Source organism: Anguilla anguilla, chromosome 6, assembly GCF_013347855.1.
Source record: "Anguilla anguilla isolate fAngAng1 chromosome 6, fAngAng1.pri, whole genome shotgun sequence".
Classification (NCBI taxonomy): domain Eukaryota; kingdom Metazoa; phylum Chordata; class Actinopteri; order Anguilliformes; family Anguillidae; genus Anguilla; species Anguilla anguilla.
In genome coordinates, this window is record NC_049206.1 from 55,413,979 (window position 1) to 55,436,786 (window position 22,808).

Here is a 22,808-nt window from a genome sequence, read left to right on the forward strand (position 1 = left end):
GGAATCGGCTGCAGAAACATTTTGCTGTAGAAACACTTGCCGTGAGTGTATCGATAGATATATGCACAAAGCTTGCTCACAAAGGGCCAAATTCATCGATAAGGTGTAAATCTTAAGATGCTTCAGTGAAAATGAAGGCACAGCTTAAGACATATTCTCGCCATGACCTTCAAGTCGACTTGAAATAAATGTTTTTTAAATCTCGAATCGAAGCTCCACGTTCCTGAGCGGACGCATTTTTCATCGTTAAAAGCGGACTTCATCCTTCGGCGGTGCTGGCAGGGACGAGCAATTAGGTGCATGTTTTCATCCGTGTTGACATAAACTTCCTGTGGGGCCTGCATGGATAAGAGAGAGGTGACGAACAATGGCCTGGGCGATTGTGCGACCCTCCTCTTTGTAAACAGCCCATCTCTCGGGACGTCCCAACAGCTGCCCGTATATTTTTTTGTTTGTCTTAGGACCGGACTCCATTTCCTAATTCAATAAAAAAAAAGCAGCGAAGCCTCGGTCGGAGCGGACTGTGACAGGAAGCACAGTCTGACACTGTCTCGCGCAGCCGTCCTTTCCTGTGTTGTGTAAGGTACTCTGTGTGTGTGTGTGTGTGTGTGTGTGTGTGTTTATGTCTGTGTATGGGTGCGTGTTTGTGTGTGTGTGCACGTGTGTATGTGTGTGCGTGTGTGTGTGTGCGTCTGTGTGTCTGTGCGTCTGTGTGTGTGTGTGTGTGTGTTTATGTCTGTGTATGGGTGCGTGTTTGTGTGTGTGTGTGCACGTGTGTATGTGTGTGCGTGTGTGTGTGTGCGTCTGTGCGTCTGTGTGTGTGTGTGTGTGTGTGTCTGGGTGTGTGTGTGCATGTGTGTGTGTGTGTGTGTGTGTGTGTGTCTGGGTGTGTGTTTGCGTGTGTGTGCGTGTGTGTGTGTGTGTGTGTGTGTATGTTTAATATCATGCCATATTGCTAAGCATTACACAACAGTACATAGAAAGTACTCCCAAATTAATACAGAAATGCTGATTTTTTCCACTTCAATGGTTATTTTCTATTATTTTTATTATTATTCACATTTACCCCAGTACCAGGATGCCACTCAATAAGACCTGCGTGATTGTTTATTGATTGTTCTGTTTGGGTCTTTTCCATGTTTGCACCTCTGTTGATTGGCATCTATTGACTGCAAATAATGACACCAAAATTGATTTAAGGAAAAAAAAAGAGCCCAATAGCTAATGAGGTGTCTCAACAGCTCCCTCCCACCCCACCCCACCCCACCCCACACCCATAACTCAATAAAAACATGCCATCTTCTAAAGAACAAACAACCTGTGCACAAACTGCAAACTGTAGAAAATTGTTCACCTTATACAGCTTTCACGTGTTATCAGCTGAAAGGGTGAATGGTTATAAATCAGCTGTGTAAAGTAAATAGAGATGGCCATATATTCTGCCATTTAAAAAAGTCCAAGTCTAAACAAGTGATGAGGTCAGAACTCGACCCAGATCTTTTTTTTTTTTGCTTTCCCATGTTTGTCTGGCAGAGATAACGCCCGGGCCAGACAAGGAGGAAAAGAGGGACGCGTCGTGACAGATGAGTAAATGGGTGTGAGGTTTTAAAAAAAGGCGAGGCACAATTAAATGGGGGGTGTGGGGGGGGAGAAGTTTGGGGGGGGGGGTTAGCGGATGTGCTCGCCGGGTCTATTTCGGCCTCGGCCTCGGGGCAGCCGCCCCCCCCCCCCCCCCCCGAGCCGCTGGGACCGAAATCTCCCAGAAGCAGGAAATGTGTGCGGAAGGGAGGGGTGGCAGGACGGCGGCCGGGTAATGGAGACCGCTTCGGGGAGCGCTGGACGGGACGGGACGGGACGGGATGGGGCGGCTGGGCTGGTGAAAGGCCAGGGCCTGCGCTCTCACCCTGGAAGGATGTGGGGTCGAAAGGGGGGGGGGGGGGGGTGGGGGGGGCGGGTCCGGGAGGCAGGATGCGTGGGTGTGAGGAGGACGCTACAGCGACAGACATGCTGAGAGCTTTCTCTCTCTCTCTCTTGCTCCCTCACTCTCTCTCCTTTTCTCTCCCTATCTCTCTCTCTCACTCCCTCCCTCTCTCTCCTTCTCCCTCCCCATCTTTCTCTGTCTCTGATTCTCCCTCTTTCCATTCATCTCTCTCTCTCACTCCCTCACTCTCTCCTCCTCTCCCCCATCTCTCTCTGTCTCTATTTCTTCCTCTCTCCATTCATCTCTCTATCACTCTCTCCCTCTCTTTCTCTCTATGGCTCTCTCTCTTTCTCTCTTTCTCTCTTCGTCTGTCCCTCTTTCTCCCTCTGTCCCTCACGGTCTTTTCTCTTATCTCTCCATGGCTCTCTCCAATGGTGTGTGTGCCCTGCAATACATTGGCAAACCGTCCAGGGTGTATTCCTGCCTCTCGCCCCAATGCGCACTGGGATAGGCTCCAGCACCCTTCGTGGCCGTGCTCAGGTTAAGTGGTTACAGCTACTGGATAGCGACCTCCATAAAGAGAGCCTTGGAACTCCTCTGTCCTGTAGGCCCGCACTCATATGGTTCATATTTTCTGTGTTTTAAAGTGAGCGTATGTTGCGCTCTTCATCGAGCAGGGTAGGAGCGCGTTGGCTCGCGTGTACGCACTGTAGCCTACTGCGGCGATGTATAGAATTATGTAAAGAAAGGTGACCCCTTCTCCCCCCCCCACCCCCCCCAAAAAAAGCTAACTTTGTAGGGCTTTACCAGGGCACTGTGAAGGATTCGGGCATCAGAGATTAGACGGCAGCCCTCTCATGTGGAACTAAACGGCCGGCTCCAGCGAAGTCATGAGAAACGCGCGTCGTCATCCCCATAGAATGTGTAACAGTGGATTGTGTGACCTCCAGCAGGGCCCAGACAGTGCGGCCATTGTCGAGGAGGACGTCGGTCTCCTTCATGCACGGGGGAGATATGTTACCATGTGTCTCAGCGCGGCATTCTTTAAATTTTTAAAGAAGTGTTTTCATGTTTTATCGGGGCCTTTCATTGGATTTCCCCTGGGGAACGAGCCCCCAACGAGCCTTCTGATTGGCCGAGCAAATTAGCGGCTGCTCATTAATATTCATGCGATAAGGTCGCCGGGGACGGCTCGTTTGTCTTTGGCGGTTTGCTCGTAGGTGTCCGTGTTTGTGTTTACCTGCAGGGCCGCTATCTGACAGCTCTGATTGGCTGCCACTCAGAGTGAAGCCTCTGTGACTGGTGGAAAAGGCTCGGCTTGATTTAGGGCCGGTAGTCGGGTGTTCAATCTTTCCCAAAACCAACAGTCGTGTCATGGGTGCAGCTCACGATCGCTACGCACCTGTCCGGCGAAGACGCTCCTCTTTAAACAGTGCCCCGGCTTCTCTCTCGCTAGATTCTTTAAAAATCTCGACACGTCCCATTTCATCTTCTCTGTTTACTCAACTTCTGTCTCTCTAATTACCCAGTTAATTTCCTCCCTCTTGTTTCTCGTCCCTCGGCTGGCACTGTTCTTCAAATCCGATGTGTTGAAATTTGAAAAATGTTTGATTTTTTTTTTTTTGGGGGGGGGGGGGTTGTTTCCACAAATATTGGACTAAATTAAACCCAAGGTGCGAACTTACTGTATCGTAGGTTCTCTTTGACATTTGTGAAATATGGAGTTACTCCAGCATAAACATAATGGCTTCTGCAGGGATATTTGTGGTGAATTTATGGTCTGTTATACATGTCCATATTATATTTGGCCTGTAACAGTCTATTTAAAATATTATTTGATACTCTTTTGTTCTTTTTATGTGTCCCTTGAATGTAACAGCTTCTTGTACTAATACTCCTACTGATGTTGCTATTATTGCTACAACTACAATGAATAATAATTATTGTTCTATTATTCTTATTTTTATTCTTATTCTTCTTCTTATTATTATTATTATTACTAATCTTGGGCCATCATGGTGCTAGGTGTGTTAATAACCTAAGGGGCTTTGGAAAGAGAGCACAGGGTGCAGACGCTGTGCGGTGCAGTACAGCGTGTGCCGTCTCAGACTCTTAAGCCACGGAGAGAGACGGGCGGGCCGAGGACCGCGCTACAGCGGCGCTAACGCTCTGTATTCAGCGCACACACGAACCCCCGAACGCTTCGCCGGCGCGGGGCGGGCGCAGGAGCGCAGCGAGACTGCACACGCATCGCGGCCGCAGCTGCACGTCCCGCCGCCAGTGCTACGCAATCCGAGGCTTAGCGGAGGAATGCCGTTCACAGGGATATTATTTTCGGGTTGAGCGCGGGGGGGGGGGAGGCCCGGCTTCCGCGCTCTTCTAGCGGGATTTGCAGTCAGCGCGCACGCGCTCGCCCTCGCGACGTTTACGCACGGGAAAGAACATTTCAGCTGTGGTGCATTTAGCGGGGCGGGCTGTTTGTCGCGTGGAGTCGAAAGTGAAACGATAGCTTTGCGCGGGCTGCTTTTGAAACGCACAATAACGTGAAATAAGCGCTCTGAGAGTGAGCTGGGATTATTACATTACAGGCATTTAGCCGACACTCTTATCCAGAGCGACGTACACAACTTTTTTACATAGCATTTTACATTGTATCCATTTATACAGCTGGATATATACTGAAGCAATGCAGGTTAAGTACCTTGCTCAAGGGTACAACGGCAGTGTCCTACCCGGGAATCGAACCTGCGACTTTTCGGTTACAAGTCCAGTTCCTTACCCACTGTGCTACACTCCGTCCTATGAAATGAAATGGATGAACGGGATGAAATGGAAAGAAATAATCTGGGGTTAGACGCCTACACTCTGGTGGGAGGACAGCCAGAGATTTTTAAATAAGTTGCCGTCTTGGCCTGGAACACCTTTTTGTTGCACTCTTAACAGTTTGGCCTCTGCCAAAGGAGGTCTCCTTTGGAGAGAAATTTTTCACATGTACTAGGTGTGCATTCTGAGCCTGATTTGCTTGTGAATAAATGTATTTATATTCACTCATTCACACAAGTTAGCTGTTCCTTTTCGGACTTGGTAAAATTCAGTGTAAAGACAATATCAGGTAGATAGATGAGCTGTGTGTCCATCAGGAGTGGGACGCACACGCTCGCACGCGGACACACACACACACACACACACACACACACACACAAACCATGAGTGGCTGCACAATAGCTTACATTTTGTACCCATTTTGAATTCTGAGTTTGTCTCTTCTCCGTTGACCTGCCTGGTTAAATAGGAAATTTTTAATTTTGAAAGGAAAATTCACAGCATTTCCATAGAAAATAATGAATACGTTTTCATTTGATTCATCTATTCCAATCAATCAACTGATACATTTTCCTTTTTGTTTTACACGCAAGTTCATTTTGAAACATGAACGGGCTGAACAAACTGATTATGTATTTTAAAATGACTCCTAAGCAGGTCAATATCTGCATCCTGACCCGCTGAACTCTGGGGGTTTGGATGTTTATGCATTTTTGTGAGTCGTAGCCCAACTTCTCCAAGGCTAAAGTAATCAATCAGGTTGAGATTATGGTTCTGGACAGACTTCAGGTGGTCTTGTGTCAGCGGGCTCGAGAAGTCCCCTTTTAGGACTGGATTCTGTTAAACGTCACCAATTTAACTTAATTTGTGCGCATTTCCAAAAAGTGGACCTTTGAATTGAAGGGGGAAAAAATGGAGACTGATTGCGCGTTCATTCTGACAGAGGGTGGTCTCCACTGATCAGTCCTGAAACCTCGCACACAGCCAGGCCCCTTTGGCCTTTCGGTCAAACAAAGGGTCGCTTTTTCTCCCCCAAAAGCTGAAAAAGTAGAAAGACGGAAATCCACTTTTTTGAATAGAGAGCCCACCCCCCCCCCCCCCACCCCTCAAACCTCTGTCCCACTTCCCCCCAAAAAAATATTTAGCTTGCAATTGGTTCGTAAGCCAAATCCAAAAGAACAACCCCTTTATGTGTCAGTTCTGAATGATTTACAGCCTTTATTTTATCCTATATTTTAGATAAAAAATGTTTGAATCATTATGGGCAAAAATGTTATGTGAGGTTTAAATTACACAGCAAAACCAACAGCAATAAACATCCATTAGAACATTTAGAGAACACTTTATTAATCGGTCATTGCATAGAATGAATTGGTTATGATCATATTAGTTTTTATCAAAGTAATAAATTACACAGCGAAACCGACACCAATAAACATCTATTAGAAACTCTTTGTGAACACTTCATTAATCAGACATGGCAAAGGATTTATTGGTTGTAATCACATCAGTTTTGATTTGTAAATATTTCACAATCGTTCAGGAGGAGGAGGAAAATACACTGTGGAGGAGAGGAAGAGAAGATCTGCTGTCAGAAACGCTTGATAGGCGATAATTCATACTGCCGAGATTTTTATTTGATTTTAACAAAAACCAATCAGGCAATTTAGAATCGTGCAACGGTTTGTTAGAGATGAGAACCCCCCCCCCCCCCCCCTCCGGGTCCTCTTTCTTGTCTCCAGTTAAAAATGGATTTTTTTTCCTTTCCCCCAGCCGTTGTCGTTGCTTTCACAACGCTAAACGACAGCGCCTGTCTTTAACCGCCCAGCGTTCCGTAAGGTGATGGCTTCCTGTAAGGTTTAAGATAAAAGCGTTTTTAAGCGGTTTTGGTCTTAGGAGGCCTTTCAGACGTCGGGAGGATGGTGCAAGCACAGGAAACGATGTCATCCGCCAAACGGGAGATCCTGCAATCGCGTGGGGGCCGCAAGACGCGGCCATTTGTCAAAATGCACACGTTTTTTTTTAACCCCCCTCCTCCCACCCCTTCCACTTCACAAAACGTGCATTATCAATTATGCATGTGTAATAAGTGGCCCTCAAAGATAATTAGTGTCTACAGGGAGGCTGAACCTGTTAAAGCTCTGTTCCAGCCTGTGTTTGGACCCTGCAGTGTGCTATCAAACGTTAACTCTTTCACTGCTCATTCTCTAGCCAGCAACAGGTCATACACAATTTGAAGAAACAGGGGAAAAAAAGAGATATTTAAAATTTGAGATTTCTGGAATATACTGAAGGAGTGGCTGATTGAAAGAGAATTGATCATGGTAAAAAATTTTTATTTGAAACAGTGTTTTAAGAAAAAGGGTCATGTCAATGCATAATTGACCATCTACTTGAGAGTCTAACCTACTGGAACCTTCTCAGATCTAGAGACTGGAGGTTGAGGTCCGAGCCTGTTTCATCACACGGTTCCCTCTACATGGCCTCTGTGTGGTGTGGACTGCAGGAGTGTTTCAGCAGTGCCAGCGGGTGCGCTGTGCGTTTTGGTGAAGGAGGTGTGAGCAAACAAACCCAATTTCCTGTTTTTCCTGCGAGGGGGTGGGGCTTAACGTCAACAGCTACTCCGAGCCGCGGGCAAAACAAGAGAAGAAGAACAGGGAAAAAATGCAGTGGCGGCCACTGCATTGGCAATTTTAACCGAAGGCTTTACCAGCAGGAGAGGGCGGGGGGCGGGGGGGAGGGGGGAGTTGCCATTAAAAACAGAAAAGGGGGGAGACAGACGTGGACAGAGATTGACGGGGACTGTCCCCGTGAGATGAGCGCTCTGAGACAGGGGAGGGTGGTCGATAGAGGGATTGAGGGACGCCTCCTGCGGGCTGCAGAAGGTAATTGGGCCTCGCGGGTTAAGCATTAATCCGGGCCTGCACTTTGGCCCAGAGCGCCAAGCACAAGCACCAGCGGGGATTTTGGGACGGTTCGGACATCACAAGGGAAGCGATGACATATCGACCCGGGACGGTGACCCCCGCGGGGGCCGCATACCCTGCGGACCGACCGGTCCGGCGGAATCCCCCCCGTTCCCCCCTCCCCCCACGCCCCGTCCCCCTCACCAATCAACACCTCTGAGGGGAAGGAGAGAGAAGAGAGTCCCGGCGTGACTGATCATCTTGGGGGGGGGGGGGGGGGGGGGGTGGGGGGGGGGTATTGGGGGACACACACGAGTACAGCGCCTGGATTTGACACCATGCACGTGCGGGCTGTGGTGCATGACTGCGGTTGGCGGCAGCAGCGTGTCAGGTGGGGCAGTAGCGTGTTAGGTGGGGCAGTAGCGTGTCAGGTGGGGCAGTAGCGTGTTAGGTGGGGCAGTAGCGTGTCAGGTGGGGCAGTAGCGTGTTAGGTGGGGCAGTAGCGTGTCAGGTGGGGCAGTAGCGTGTTAGGTGGGACAGTAGCGTGTCAGGTGGGGCAGTAGCGTGTTAGGTGGGGCAGTAGCGTGTCAGGTGGGGCAGTAGCGTGTTAGGTGGGACAGTAGCGTGTCAGGTGGGGCAGTAGCGTGTTAGGTGGGGCAGTAGCGTGTCAGGCGGGGCAGTAGCTCGTCAGGTGGGGCAGTACCATGTCGGGCAATAGCGGGTGCTCGTGGATCCAGGGACGTTTGAGCGGCTGAAACCCGGCCTTCCAATGGCGGGAAGAATGCGAGCTTTAATCCCCGAGGAATGCACAAAGCAAGCAGGAGTGAAGTCAGTCAGCCACTCCTGCTTCGGGAGGAGGGGGGGAGGGGGGAGGGAGGAGGGGGGAGGGGGGGCAGGGGGAGGGGGGCAGGGGGAGGGGTTGTTGGGCAGAACCCGAGTACCCTAACAGCGGCTAAATCTGGGTGTTCCGTCAAATGAGCCTCATCAGAGAGGCGGTTCAATCAGAGAGGCGGTTCAACGTTAAGCGGCCTCTAATAAGTGGACCTGCTTTGATAGCTGTGCTGACAGTGGTCATTGATGGTGTCTATTTAGCCGGTGGAGTGTAATGTGCAAAGCATCACAGATTTATAATGAAAATAGTTTTTACGAGGTAAAATGTGTTGGGATGGATATATTTAATATTTGCAAAAAAGCAAAAGACAATTATACATATCATTGGTTTTATGTTAATGGTATTTGCAAGATAAGGATGCACTGTAGCAATCTGTCTATACATGAAATATCTAACTAGAACTAGCATTTGTAAGAAAAGACAATACCATCTCTAGCCTGCTTACCTGTTCCCACTCACCTGACATACTAACTAGCCTGCTAGGCTCAAATGTGTACGACCACATTTGATCGTAAACTGTGTGTACGAACGTTTCCAAGAACGTTTCAGCATTCATAATTTTTTTTCTTGCATTTGTTCATGGCTGTTTCCTTATGCTGGTCACATGAACAGGATTGCACATAAAATTTACAGTCAGCACTCATCATCTCATGCACCTGGGGTATGCAAGAAAACAAAGGTCTGCACACGTGTCATGAATCCCGTATCGGTTTTTTCGTGGGAACCATTTTAAGAACAGACGTAAGAATTATATAGGAAAAGGTTTGCGAATGAGACCCATTGTGTCTGAAAACACGTGAAGCTGGGCTTGTGTGTATGTGCACAAGTGTGTGTGTGTGTGTGTGTGAGAGAGAGATAGAGAGAAAGAGAGATATTCAGGAAACACACATACAAAAAAAAATAACAGTAAAACAATCTTTAAAAATAGGACGCAGCGCTTGACACGACTGCAGGCAGCAGCTGCTCGGTGCACCAGACTGATTGTCTGCAAGCTGTCGGCAGGAATGCTAATCATTCGCCGCTACGACGGGGCCGTTAGCTGCAGAGACCCCGGCGCGCGGATAGACAGCAGACAGTAGGAAAACAACAACGGCTCGGAAAAGAGGAAGGGCAGCAATAAAACGCTTCCTGTCATCTAATTCCCCCCCCATGTCAGCTGATTGCTTTACTAGGTTCTGCTTGACACCAATTAATCCCTTTTTCCCCTCAGCTGATTACACCCGCAGGAGCCCGCGGTCGTCCTCCCCTTTTTTTTCCTCTGAGGGAGGTGGGCAGGGGCGGGACGTGATGGGATGGGACGGGACGGGACGGGGGGGACTGGGGGGGGGGTGTAGGATTACCCCTTACAGTGTCGCAGTCTAGACCGCCCACCCTGTGCCCTCACTGTACGTTTCATCACTTTCGGTTTCCAGGGAAATTTTAAACCACCCCCCGCACCATCCCCTCCCATTTCCGGCTCCCCACCCTCACACCTCTGCCCCCCCGACATCCCTCTGTCCCTGTGTGCTCTGAGCCTCAATCAGGGCCCGTTTACATGAAAAGGAATGTTGTGGGGGTGCGAAGCAGCCCCCCCTCCCCCCGCTCCCCCCCACTCCCCTCCCACACCCTTACGTCCTGTTCAGATAATCTCTGGGAAGTTGCCTGAGTGGGAGAGGAACTTGAGCGACTTTACCCAGGAAGACGAGGACTACAGTGCCACTTCTGAGACAAGTGCCCCCCCCCCCCCCAACACCCACCCACATCCCCCCCACAACACCCACGGAGCACTCGGTTCAGGGTTACGCAAATCTCTGTGATGAGGGGGAGGTCAGGGTCTGCATTAACTGCTGACCAGGCTGTGTCATTGTTTTTGAAGAACACCCCTGTTTATCAGTATTCTACACATAGACTGGTGTGGAATATCCCAGTTAGTAGTGTGATTTCTTTGCATTTTCCAAGCCGTATTTGGCATCTGTATTTGTTAACGACACAAACAGAACAACTACTGATAACCCCCATGTCATAAAAAAAGCTCCTGGCTAAGTAACGGGATTATTGCATTTCATAAATCTCAGAGCACGAACTGTGAATGTTATTTAAATATTAATATAAAAACTGTAACGAAGCTTAAATCCTTTCATTGCTGTTGTTGCTGGAAATAAAACTCTGCTGACTGAGGTTAGGGTACACAGACATTCCTTCTAATCACTTTCAAAACATCAGTAATTAAACTGCGCCTACCTGATTTTACCAGATGTCTGTCAGGACATTTTGTTTTATTTTAGAGGAAACAAAATAAAATACACCTATACACCACCACCCCCCAACCCCACCCACACACACACACACACACACACGTGCGCACACACACACACACACATGCGTACACATACACACACACACACATGCACACATGCATGCACCCACACACACACACACGCACACCCATTATCTTCAAAACAGCATCGAGTACACAGTTTCTGTGTAATCTGTTAGTTTATAAAATGAGGGTTTGGCTGTTGCTCAATAAAGCCAGCTTACAAAACCTCTCTCAGGCCGGTAGCTCAGATCGATGGACCCCCCACCCCCCCTTCCTCTCGATATCGGTAACACCGGGGCTTTTATTACCCCTGCTATAGATTGGGCCGGGGGGTAAGTCCCCGGGGAGCCCCCCCCCGCAGACTCAGTCTGAAACCCGAGGACGGGGGCCGATACCTCTCCCCCCGCTCGGGGGAGAGCGGCTAACGACTCGGCCCTAAGCCTGGCGGGGGGGCTTTTCCCCCCTTCTCCCCGTCTTCCCTCCTCCGTCCGTATGGCGCGGCAATCTGTCCGAGTATTCCCTGTCCGTCGGCGACGGCGCACCCCCACACACACACACACACACACAACCGGAGCGCAGATTCCACACGCTCGCCAGATGCACAACTCCCGCCTTCCTTTCGCGTTTTTAAATACCGGTTGAGGCTCCGCTTAGCGACAGGATGTTTCGTTTCCCGAAGACGCATCACGGTGCGGATCGACCATCGCCGCAGGGTTGTCCTCGGCCACGCCCCTTCGTGACAATGCGCCCAATAGGAACGAGCCGGCTTCAAAGACAGGGAGACGGGCCTTCTCCTGGCGTTGAGAATGCGGAGCGGAGCGTCTGGTTGTTGTGCAGAGTCTTGGTGGAGGGCGGTGAGAAGCTGGCAGACCCGTGTGTCCTGGCGTTTTTTTTTTTTTTTTTCCTGGTGTGTGGCCTGGAGTTTCCTCCGGGGGCCAAGGACACAGGAGACCGGGGGACCGAGAGCCGCAAACAGCTTTGGGACTCATCAGGGGGGCTTCAAAGCGATCCGGGGCCCTCCTCCTTCAGAGCCGCACCGAGAAATTAAACTAATAAACAGCAAAACCCTCCGCAAGGAAAACAAGTAACCCCCCCAAAAAAAACCATCGGCCCCTGATCTCGTTGCCCCGGAGACTAAAGAGGGGGCAAAGGAGTCGTGTGGTATTTTGTTTGTTTGTTTGTGTTAGTGCTGCGAGGGCCTAGCGGCAGGCAGATTATCTTAACAGGGCTCTTTACCGAAAATCCCTCCAATTACCCCCCCGCCCCGCGGACGATCAGAGGCGGTTCGGCTCAAGGGCCTGGACAACCTCGCGGGAAGTCACTCCAGGAAGCCCGAAATTCCCGAAAGACAAAACATTTTTGTCCACATGCAGCATTCATTCACATTTCCCTTTTTTTTTTAAAGAGAAAATAAAAGCCCCGGAAAATCTCATTAATACAGGTTTAGCATTTCCATATGATAACAGTCCGTGTTGCAAACAGTCAATAGGCGCTACGCTTAAAGGGATTTATTGTATGTTTATTTCTTCTTTAAAAAATAGTTTTTAAGTCACTTAAGCAAAATATTATGTGTATGTTGATGTGACTTCCTTTAAATGAAAATTTAATAATATTTGTCTACTACACATCAGTCCTTAAGCCATTTTCAGTGCTGTCACTGTCATTTTCTGTTGTAGAAAAGGTAGAAAGGAAATTTTGCTAACAGATTGCAGCATAACCCAAATGGCGTGTTTAAAAATTGAACATCGGCGACTTCATTTATTTTTTGGCCAGGCACCAGGTATCGTTGGCAATCCCGCATTGTCCTCTGTTGTTCAGAGGGGTAAAATCCAGGTTCAGAAAGTAAAACTCTTCCCCAGTATTTTGTTCCAACCACTTCGCTAATTTGCTAATCACCACAGTTCTTCAGCCAGGAGGTAGAACTAATTAGTGAAATCTGCTGGGCTGGTTTTATGGGTGGAAGAAACACATGGCAGAACATTTGCTTTCTGACCCCTGGACTTTCCCCACATCCGCTGTTATTGCAAGACAACAATCGCAACAGGTAAAGACAGTCAATCACGTCAAGATATGCACACGCACGCACGTTTCCTAGCAACGGCTCTGTTCTGACACGGCATTCCAAGTCACGTATTTATGATGAAGGAAAGGGGAAGAAAACGTTGATGGGTCTTGTCTGCAGGACTAAAAGGCCCGGGATCCATCCCTCCCTCATATCCTAGATTGCTGTAAAAAAAAAAAAAAAAAAAGTATCTCCAGAGACGAGAGAGAAAGGGCAGCGCATTTCCGTCTCGCAAGCCCTCGGACATAAATGTTTAATTTAAGATGCAACGGGGAGCGGCTGGCCGTTCCTTTCCCTGGCGTGGCGAAGCGTGCGCTTTGTGTTGAGTGTCCTCGTGTGTTTGGGCGTGAAGGAATCCGTTTCCGACATGTTTTTTTTTACCTTATTTAACACATTTGAAACCGGTAGCCCATCTCAAAGACTCTAAGACTATTATATCCCGGGACCAGAAACCATCAACGTCATCAACGTAATGTCAAAGCGGAATTTTTTTTGGATGCAATTTCCTGTGAGCTGTGTCTTAGAGACCAGATGCTGATTTCAATCATTAATTTTTAAATGCGCTCGTAACCATTATGTCTTTGAAGGCTCTATGGAAATTGTTATATAGCTCATTCATATTAATCTCATTCATTTACATTGTTAGAATCATGTACAGTTTTTATATGGCTGCATATATTCTTATTAAACAGTCACAAGCCCTTTTGTTTTTCTTTGTCATCTCATTGCAGTATTACAGATGATTATGCTAATGATGATGATGATGATTATTAAAATGTTTACGATTTGTTTCTCTTTTTGATTAAGATGGATGGAAAGTGGAGCTTGAGGGAATGTTCGAAGACCACGAAGATAGTGGAATGTAGCTGGTTATAAAGATCAGTATAATGTACCACATCATATCTCACTCAATCTGAATTATCACTCTGTCCCGCTAAGTTATGTTTGAATGTTTCATTGAGACGCATTAAATCCTCAAATTCAAAATGAGCTGTGGGTATTTCACAGCTCATGATACCTGGGAGAGAGAGAGAGTGAGAGAATAAGAGAAAGAGAGAGAGAGATAGGGAGGGTGGGAGAGAGAAAGAAATGATTTCCCATTTATGTAATGTAATTTCTGGTGGATATTTATACGGGCTTGCATTGTTGCACCATTCATCTGAGTTTCCTGTCTTTAAATATTCAAGGCCTTGAAAAAGTGAGGAAACATCAACGGCTCTCCCAGGAGAACATTAGTCGCTATTGACTTTTGTCTGACTGTGCATCATTTTTAATGCTTACTTTGAGCAGAGAGAAACTACAGAGTATACAAGTATAAATCTTTGGCTTCACAAAAACAATTTCTGGAAAGCAGAATAGTAAAAATGAATATCTGACGGTTTCTGGAATTTTCTGGTCTCACCAGTGACGGTTGAGAAAGCAGATGACTCCATTTTCCTCGCATCTGCTCGCCATCTTTCTTGACGCACGTCCTCGCGTACGAAGTAGCCGTGTCGCAGAAGCTAGGCCGTCGGTGAGCACCCGACGCTGTTTCGGGAGGCCCCCTCGCTCCTTTGACTCTGTTCTCCTCGCTTCTGAAACCGCACTAATGCCGGGACACGAAACGCTGGGCTGCACGCAGCTTGCCGGCTTTATGGGGATTTTGGGGAGGTGAAAGTCTTAGCTCTCTCATTGGAGCCAGATTTCCCATGGTGCAGTGGAACAGCAGTCTGTGAGCTCATCATCGGTTGCTGTTTTGACAGTTAAGACAGTTTATGTATATTTTTGGAGACGGATTGCTTTGAGTGAGACACTTGGAGTCAACTGCGGTGTGCTGTGTTGCGCTTTAAACCTCAGCTGGAAACCTCTGAACCACAGAGCTGAATTACAACTGGAACTGTAGGCTATCCCAGTCTGTGAACCAGGGATTAGCTGCTCCAGTTGTAATGCAGTTCCGTGGTCTAGGGGTTTAAACCTGAGGTTTAAACGACAGCTAGGCACACTGCAGTCAGACCATAGTTTCTTCCATGCAACTATGGCATCCTGAATCAGTCAATCCTCGGTGTGTATCAATAGCTATGTAAATATTTTAGTTTTAAGAGCATGAAAAATTACCTAAAATATAAGTTATCAAATATTTTTTTCTTTCAAAATCTGACGACAACATATCAGATAAGATCAAAACAACTGTGAGCAAACAGTAGGGCTAGAAACAGGGTCTCTATACTTAGTGCTGAGAAAGCAGAACGTTAAATTCAAGGGAATGTGAGCTTTTAGTTTTTCATGGCCAATATTAATGACCCCCCCACGCCCCCCCCCCCCCCCCCCAAAAAAAAAAAAGGAAACTGAGGTTATGTCAGCAGCCTTCCTCTGTCACTTATTGTCTGTTGTCTCTTTTCTAAGTGCGAACAGCTGTGTTTTATAAATGGCTGGTGCTTTATAATGCAGCCCTTTCTTAAAGGGAACAGAGCTGGACATTGCAAACACATGTTCATTTTTTTTTCTTTTTTTTTTCCGCATCCTCGGTAGTTCAAAGCTCCAGACTCTGAGATTCTTGATACCTGCTGAGCCCCCTGAAAATAAAGCCTCGGTGCGGCAATTAATATTTTATATACGGGAGAGCGGCGGACTTCCTAGAGGCCAGCGGAGGACAGCGGGCCGATGCTGGGCAGTCGCGGGTTTGGGGGTGGGGGGGGGGGGTGGGGAGGCGGGGGTTACGCTGGCCCCCACCCACAGGAGCGCCGGCCCTGTTGGACGACGCAGCTGGTCCCGCTTTAACACACAGGGACACGGAGAACGCGTCCCATAAATCTATAGGCGAGAGTACTGCCTCTTTCACCCCGCGCCCCACGCCTCGCGCCCTGCCCCCCCGCCCCCCCCCCCCCCCAATTCCGTCCTCTCCCCTCTCCGGTTTCCCGCTCCGCTCTTCCGTGTTCGCGCGACCGATCGGAACTTCCGGCTCCTTTCAGACCGTGACTCGTTCCTCGAAACCGTAACCGTTAATTTTGGCGCTTTACACGCTTCCGGAAGGATCGATTGGGAAAAGGACGGGTGGCGCACCATCCAAGCGCTCCGGCCACGACCCCCACGGTATCGGTTAGCCCCCCCCCCCTCCCCCCCCCCCGCCCGTGGGGTCCACCCGGCCCAGGCGGTATATGAAATATGGGCGCTGTCGAATTAGGAAACCCATTGAAGTTAATGAAGGCTCTGCTCCTCCTAGGGGACCACATCTGCCCTTCGTTAGACACCAGTTCCCCAGTCCAGACAAACAGGCTTACGATACTGGGACGCCTGTGAGAAACAGGAGCCCCAGTAGTGAACTGGGGTGGGGGGGGTGGGGTGGGGGGGGCGTGTGTTTGCAGGTGAACGGGACAGTGCCTGTGGGGCAAGTGCCTGTGCCACTGTGCAAACCCGGGACTGGACCTGGGAGTTTTTTTTAGGACCACCGATAACGCGCATTGAAACAGCTGATTTGTCATCGCAATCCCAAAGCCTCTTGGGACAGGTCTTGTAGAGTACAGGCCGAGTTCAACCCAATCAGCAGTGGGCTACCCCAGCTCGTGTAATTTGCTTGAAAGTCGTGCGTCAGCTGGTTCTGCGCGTTTGTTCGTTTTTAATTTGGTGTCATGTGAACAAGTCACAATATAAATGAGACAAGTGCCTCTCCTCCTTCATCCAATCCCTGCATTTCACAGTGTAGAACAAGCTTTTTTGATTGGTAACTATCACTAGAGTAAATGAGGGATGCAATGCATATTGAAAGCAGGTGCTATCACGCAGGTGTAGTTCCTGAGTTAATTAAGCAATTACCATCCCAATGTGCTCATGCTTTTGTATAAAAATGCTCAGCAAGCCCAGACACCCATTATTTTGGCTATTATGGCTAAAATGAGAGGGTAGCTTTTTTGGGGGGGGCACATTTAGAACCCTCAGAGAGTGACTCTGCGGTTGGCGGTTCCTTTATTTTGGCAGCTACCTGCAGGGTCCCCGGTGATTGACAGCAGCTGGTGCTGCACGCGTTACGCGGATGACGAAGCGAAGCTTCTCTCTCGCCGCCGCCCAGCAGGGTCGCTCGGCAACCGAAGCACGCGTATCACGCAGCTGGGACTTTCAGACTTCCGCAGGTTCACGGTTCAAATTCCTGCCTTGAAATCTTGAAGGCTTCTCTCACCCTTGAAGGTGACTAACGTTAGCAAAAACGTCAAAAAAAAACAGTCAATGTGAACAGTTTTTTTTCTTTTCTCTCTCTTTCTCTCTCTCTCTCTCTCTCTCGCTCTTATTTTCCTCAGTAGAGAGGTATGTTACTGTTTGTTGTTTTGGGGAAAACAAAAAGACAGGAAATTAGTGTGTATTAGCACTCGAAAATAATGCGTTTTTAAACTTTCTTCTAATCTTAATGACTTTTTCAATGGAGCTGAAAATAGTGGGTATTTTGCTTTTGAGTGTAACTGCCTCTAATCATACGATTAGGCCTTCAATTAGACTGCTCTTTGTGGCTCTTCCACTTGCAGTCCTGGTGTTTTTTATGCTGTGTGAGTTGGTACTATTTAAGTATAACTACGCATATAGTGGTGATGGCAACGATAGTAGGATCAGTCACAGCAGCATGAGTGACATGCATATTTCTTTGACACACACCTATATCCCAGGTAGCTTTATGTTCAAAATGCAAGTGTAAAGCGTCAAATAAGCAAGTGCAATTCAAGCAGAAGAACAACAGACTAACTACTTTATATTAACTGAAGGAACTTTACATTACTGCTTTTATGTCCAAGAGCTTTCAAACACACAATTATGCCATTGGCAGTGTGAACATGACAATGATTTTCCAACTGAAGTATGGTATGGCCAACTTCCCTGCAATACTTAATGTGGTGGAGGCCTAATTTAGGCCTGGTAATTTTTTTGTCCCCAATTATTTAAAGTGCGGGCCATGTTCCAAGTCTGTAAAACTTGCAGTGAACATGAATTGAACAGGATTTTATTCAGCTTGACTAAATATATCATACCAGTGAAAAGTCCCTGTTGAGGACATGAGCCTAAAAAAAGCAATCAAACAAACGAAGATGCTAATTATACCGCAACAGTGCCGTTTTTGTCGAGAGAGAGACCCCCACACAAATGTAGCAGGACAGGATTTCCTCTTCACTGTTATGAGATTCTCTTTCTTTAACTCACCTGCCCAAGAATAGCCAACAGTGTGTGAGAGTGCCACTCTTATTATTCAGGGAAAGAACATCTCAGTGTTCATTTATAGTGTATCAGTTCCTCTGCTAAGAAGGTGTTTTGAGGCTAAGCGTGCTTCAATGCAATCGAAACGTCATCAGTTCAGTTACTGTGCTTCTGTAAAGCCCCAGTACAACGGCGAAGTCGCGTGAATCGCGACACTAAACAACACAGAAAGTAAATGAGAGTGAGCGGTAGAGAGTGAGAGTGAGGGAGGGAGGGAGGGAGGGAGGGAGTGAAAAAAAGTTTGTGTGTGGGTGTGTGTTTGCCTGTGACACAACCCCACCAGACAAAACATCCCAAGAACAGCTGTGGGGCTCGGCCTTGAGTCGGAGAGAGACTCGGAGGGCAGCGATTTCAAACGAGGGGGGAACGCCGAACGCTAAAAGCCGCGGCGCGCGGGCGAACGTCAAACCGCAGATTTTTAAAAAACTCTTTTCAAGTTAAGCCCGATACTAATAAGACAATGGAGATACAATGGAGACTTCTAGAACAGGACAGAGCAGTGTAAACGCAGCTGGAAGACTGCTTTTACTGTGTATTCCTCCCTGAGAACAGCGCACCGACGTCCGTTCGGACTTTACGGGGACGTGCGCCGCAAACGTAAACAAGACCAGGTCAAAAACCTAGTGTATGGCTGGACCCAACACACGTGATCCGGCCGACCAATGGTGTAACTTCATACCTCGGCCGACCAATGGCGTAACTTCATCACCTCAGTCACAGACATTCGCGTTTGTAGGGCTGGCCCCGCTGTTGCGGTCCAGCCCAACAATCCTTTTCGCCGTCTCGGCTCTTGACAACAGCACACATATCGCGAAACGCTGGTGGAAGACAGACCTCATGTTGCACGGGGGAAGAGAGAGGGCTTGATCTGAAATCGGGTTCTCCTTCGTCCACGCCCTGTCGCTATCCCTTACGAGCCAAAAAGCGAAACTGACCCAGGTTCAGCATTCTGCCCTACGGTATCGTTTTGAAACAAAAGGAATACGGGGTTCGAGTTTAGCTGTAGCCTATAGCGGACAGAACAGGGTGAGGGAGCAGTTAGCTGAAGGCTAGATAAATGGGCCTGCCTGGGCTTCTCAAAGTGAACAGTCAAGGCCCCGCATTGAAAAGCCCCATGAAGATCACAGTTCAGATGGCGTTTAAAGGTCAGTTTCAGACACAGAATAATGCGCAGGGACACGCAGAAGCACGCTGTCCCTTTGAAACCATGGCACAATGTCGTGTGTATGCCGTGCAAACAATTCATTTATCTCCAGGAATGAGGTTGGGGGAGAGTGCTTAATTATTTTCCCAGATCAATTCACTTCTTCTCGTGATTCATTTATTTATTTATTTTTTTTAATGTCGGGTTTGTGTAGTCATATTGAATGAGACTTTGATGTATTGAAAAACCTAGCACGCAACAATGATAAAGAAAAAAAAAGATGTATTTTTTTTTCTTTTTTTAGCTGGACTTCAAACACATGGGACTATTCTCCGAACCTACATGAAAAGATATCTCTAGGATGAATAAGTTTCAAGTAAACACTTTAATAGTTGTACAGTATATTACCTACATTGTGGTAATATAGTACATAGTAATAGTAGCATTTGCTTTACTGTTAAGTGTCATTGTGTTGTGAACAAACACACTGAGGGCATCTTCAGAATCAGATGTTTTTATTCCAGGTGCAGCTTATTACAGTAACCTCAGGCTGACTGCACTTGTAGAAGCATGTTTATGTGCAGTCAGATATTCTATCACTTGGCAAAACTGAACCCCGTTGCAGTTTTGATAGACAAAATCTTAGGTGCAGTAAAAGGCACAAAAAATGTTTCTCGGTCACCCCATGTAATAAACGCGTAAGAAAATTTGTCACATTTTCATCATCCAGTATGCTTTTCTTTCTTTGATCAGGTTCTATTCGTCGTAGTAGGCTACTATTTTCCATCCTACAAGTATCGCACAAGTTCGTCTGGACCATTTTGCTTTTTAATCGTTTAAAATATTTGCAAAAAATAAAATAACAGAATCGGCATGTGTTGCTATTAAACGTGTTCCCAAGTTTAAAATTTAAAAAAAAAACATAAAAAGTTTACCGTCCTCTTTTCAAGCTCTTTCCTTCAGACAATAGGTAAATTAAGGAAAAGCCGAAGCTACATCCTTCCCTCTCCGAATCCTGTGTAGCTACAGCCTTGGCAGGGGATCAAGGTGGAGTTGAAAGCGACACTTCAGGGTATTGCATGTGTCGAGTTAAAGCAAAAGCCCTCATTAGTGGCCTGCCAGCGCTCTGACGAGGATTTATTTAATGTGGCCAGCCGTTGCATTCCGCTTAAAAAAAAAAAATGAAACAGGGTTAATAAAATGACGTGTTTATGACCTCCCCTTTTATATTATGAAGGTTTCTCTCTCTCTCTCTCTCTCTCTCTCTCTCTCTCTCTCTCCATAGAGCTTCTATACCATTGTTGCTGCGGGAACAAGGCTGTGGGATTTCCTCTGGCCCGAGTATCACAGCAATCAGAGCTGAGGAAAGGGACACAGCTGGAGAAGGAGAGGTGGCCTTGGGCAGGGAGGGAGGTAGAGAGAGACAGAGAGAGAGAACATTTGATGGCGCCCCCTGGTGGAACGGTTATTAACAGTCTGGAAGCTGGGAATTAACAGATTACATAATTGTGTGGCTTTATTACAGACGTCGGAATGTCCCCTGCAGAACTGGATATATGTTACTGCAAAATAGAAAATGGGTTGGCGAATTCATCCATCCATTTTTTGTAAAAAAAAAAAAAAAAAATCACTTGTGTATAAATAATATATGGTAAATAAACAAACAATTGCATAAATATAGAACGGAAAATAAGGCTGAGAGATATACCCAAGAGCTCTGGATACAAGTCCAGGTATGCTGTACTGAACGGTCTGCAGCTGAACCAAATCAGCCAAGATTGCCTAGTTCTGGTAACTAAAACAAACGCAAACAACAGCACCGTAGTTATGTGAGTGAGAGTTCTGTGAAGCAATAAGCAAAAGTACTTATAATTTGGCAAAACAATTGGACAGTGTTGCAAGGCTTGCAGGTTAAACAATGTGTCCCTATTCTAAACAATTATCTTGGACGGCGGTGAGAAGCCAGCCTCCTTGTGGTAGAAAAAGAAGTACAGTCACAAAGACTTTGACAAATACATTCATACATTAATACTAATACTTTAATACTTTCCCTTCTTTGGGTAGGGGATAAAATAACGTGTACATTATTTAAATTACTACAGCAATGTTGATTTAACTCACTGGCGAAATAGTAAAAAAAAAAAAAAAAAAGTGACAGGCATTGGTCAATCATTATTATTAGAACGGAGAAGGAACCTCCCGCCGTCAGGATGATTCACAGTTGCGAAGCAGCGTTTAGCTGCCGGGCTAGCATTTATCTTCGCCACCGCTGGGGCGGGATTGTGAAATATTCACCGGGTGACAGCGGCGGCGTTTCGGAAGTCCGATCCGCGGACTCAGTATCTCTGATGTGTTCTGACTGAGCAAGTATGTCTCTCGCAAATGTAGCGTATTTCAAATTAGATTACAGGGTCTCCCCCATTTTCTCTGTCATCCTTAACGCCGGAAAGTGGAAATCGCCTTCGACAGGAGATTAATTGCCTTACACGGAAGATTGAAGGTTTGTTTCCACTCACTGTCTTTTATTTTTTATTTTTTGTAAATACAGTTTTTACAGCTGAGCATAAAAAATATGTGAGTTGGACTAACGTTCTCAGTCTTTATTTTAGGAAATTACGTGCCCTCGGTGGGGAAATTACAGTATAATAATATTACCCATAATGCAAGCATCGTTCCGTTTGGAAATAGAAGATTTTAGAGAGTGAGTATTAAACCTGCGTCCATGTTTATAAAGCATCTCAGAGTAGGTGTGCTGACCTCGGGTCAGGTTACCGCTGCGCATATCCTCCTCTCATCCATTATGAACTAAAAGGAAAAACTGATCCTAGATCTGTAGCTGGGTTACTCTCGAAATTTCTTCCCATTCGGAGAGTTTTTTTCTCACCACCGTTTAGGTGTTTTTCTTCCCACTGGGGTGTTGTACTTGCTATTTAGGGGCTGTACTTCATAATGAAAACAGACATGTTAACACCAAATGAACAGCCAGCCGTGGAAAGGGACCAACTGTCTTTGCCTTTTCACAGTGAGTCACCTGCCTGCACACAGACCAGTATTTTTCTGTTGACAAAATCATCAATTTGAATTGGATGATTAGCAAGGAAAAGTACTGATCCATACAGGTGACTCGTTAAATTTGAGAGTTGTGAAAATACAAGCTCAGGTCTGCCAACAAAGCTTTCTAGTGCTTTATTGCTAATTGGGGCACCTTCCAGTTCCCAATTAACAACAGATGAGGGGGCTGCATAAGGTCTCCCTTTGAGAATTAGTTCAGCAAACGGTGTGCATGTTGTAGCCACGCACGCTAGCAGTACATCACTTCCTGAGCTACTGCAGCTCGCAATCAGGCATTCTCAGATGTCTTCGTGTAGCACAATGACAATAAATTGCTGCAAGTTCTGCTTAACGAGGTACAAAACAGTGCACGAGCAACAGAAGCAAATGTCCTGAACTTGCAGGCATGTATGCTGAAGGGGTATCACTTTACTAGTTTTTAAATGGAGTTAAGGGCCATACTTCCTTGTTGATATGTAAAAAAAAAAAAAAACAAGAA

At 47.0% G+C, this 22,808-nt stretch overlaps 1 long non-coding RNA gene across 1 annotated transcript in view; it reads left to right on the forward strand.

Annotated features, from left to right (window-relative positions):
- Positions 1 to 20,686, forward strand: part of LOC118230280 — a 143,259-nt gene extending 122,573 nt beyond the window's left edge. The window contains exon 3 of the long non-coding RNA XR_004765818.1: positions 20,544 to 20,686. This is a non-coding gene — a long non-coding RNA (uncharacterized LOC118230280). The remainder of the gene's footprint in view (positions 1 to 20,543) is intronic.
- The last annotated feature ends 2,122 nt before the right edge of the window (positions 20,687 to 22,808 follow it).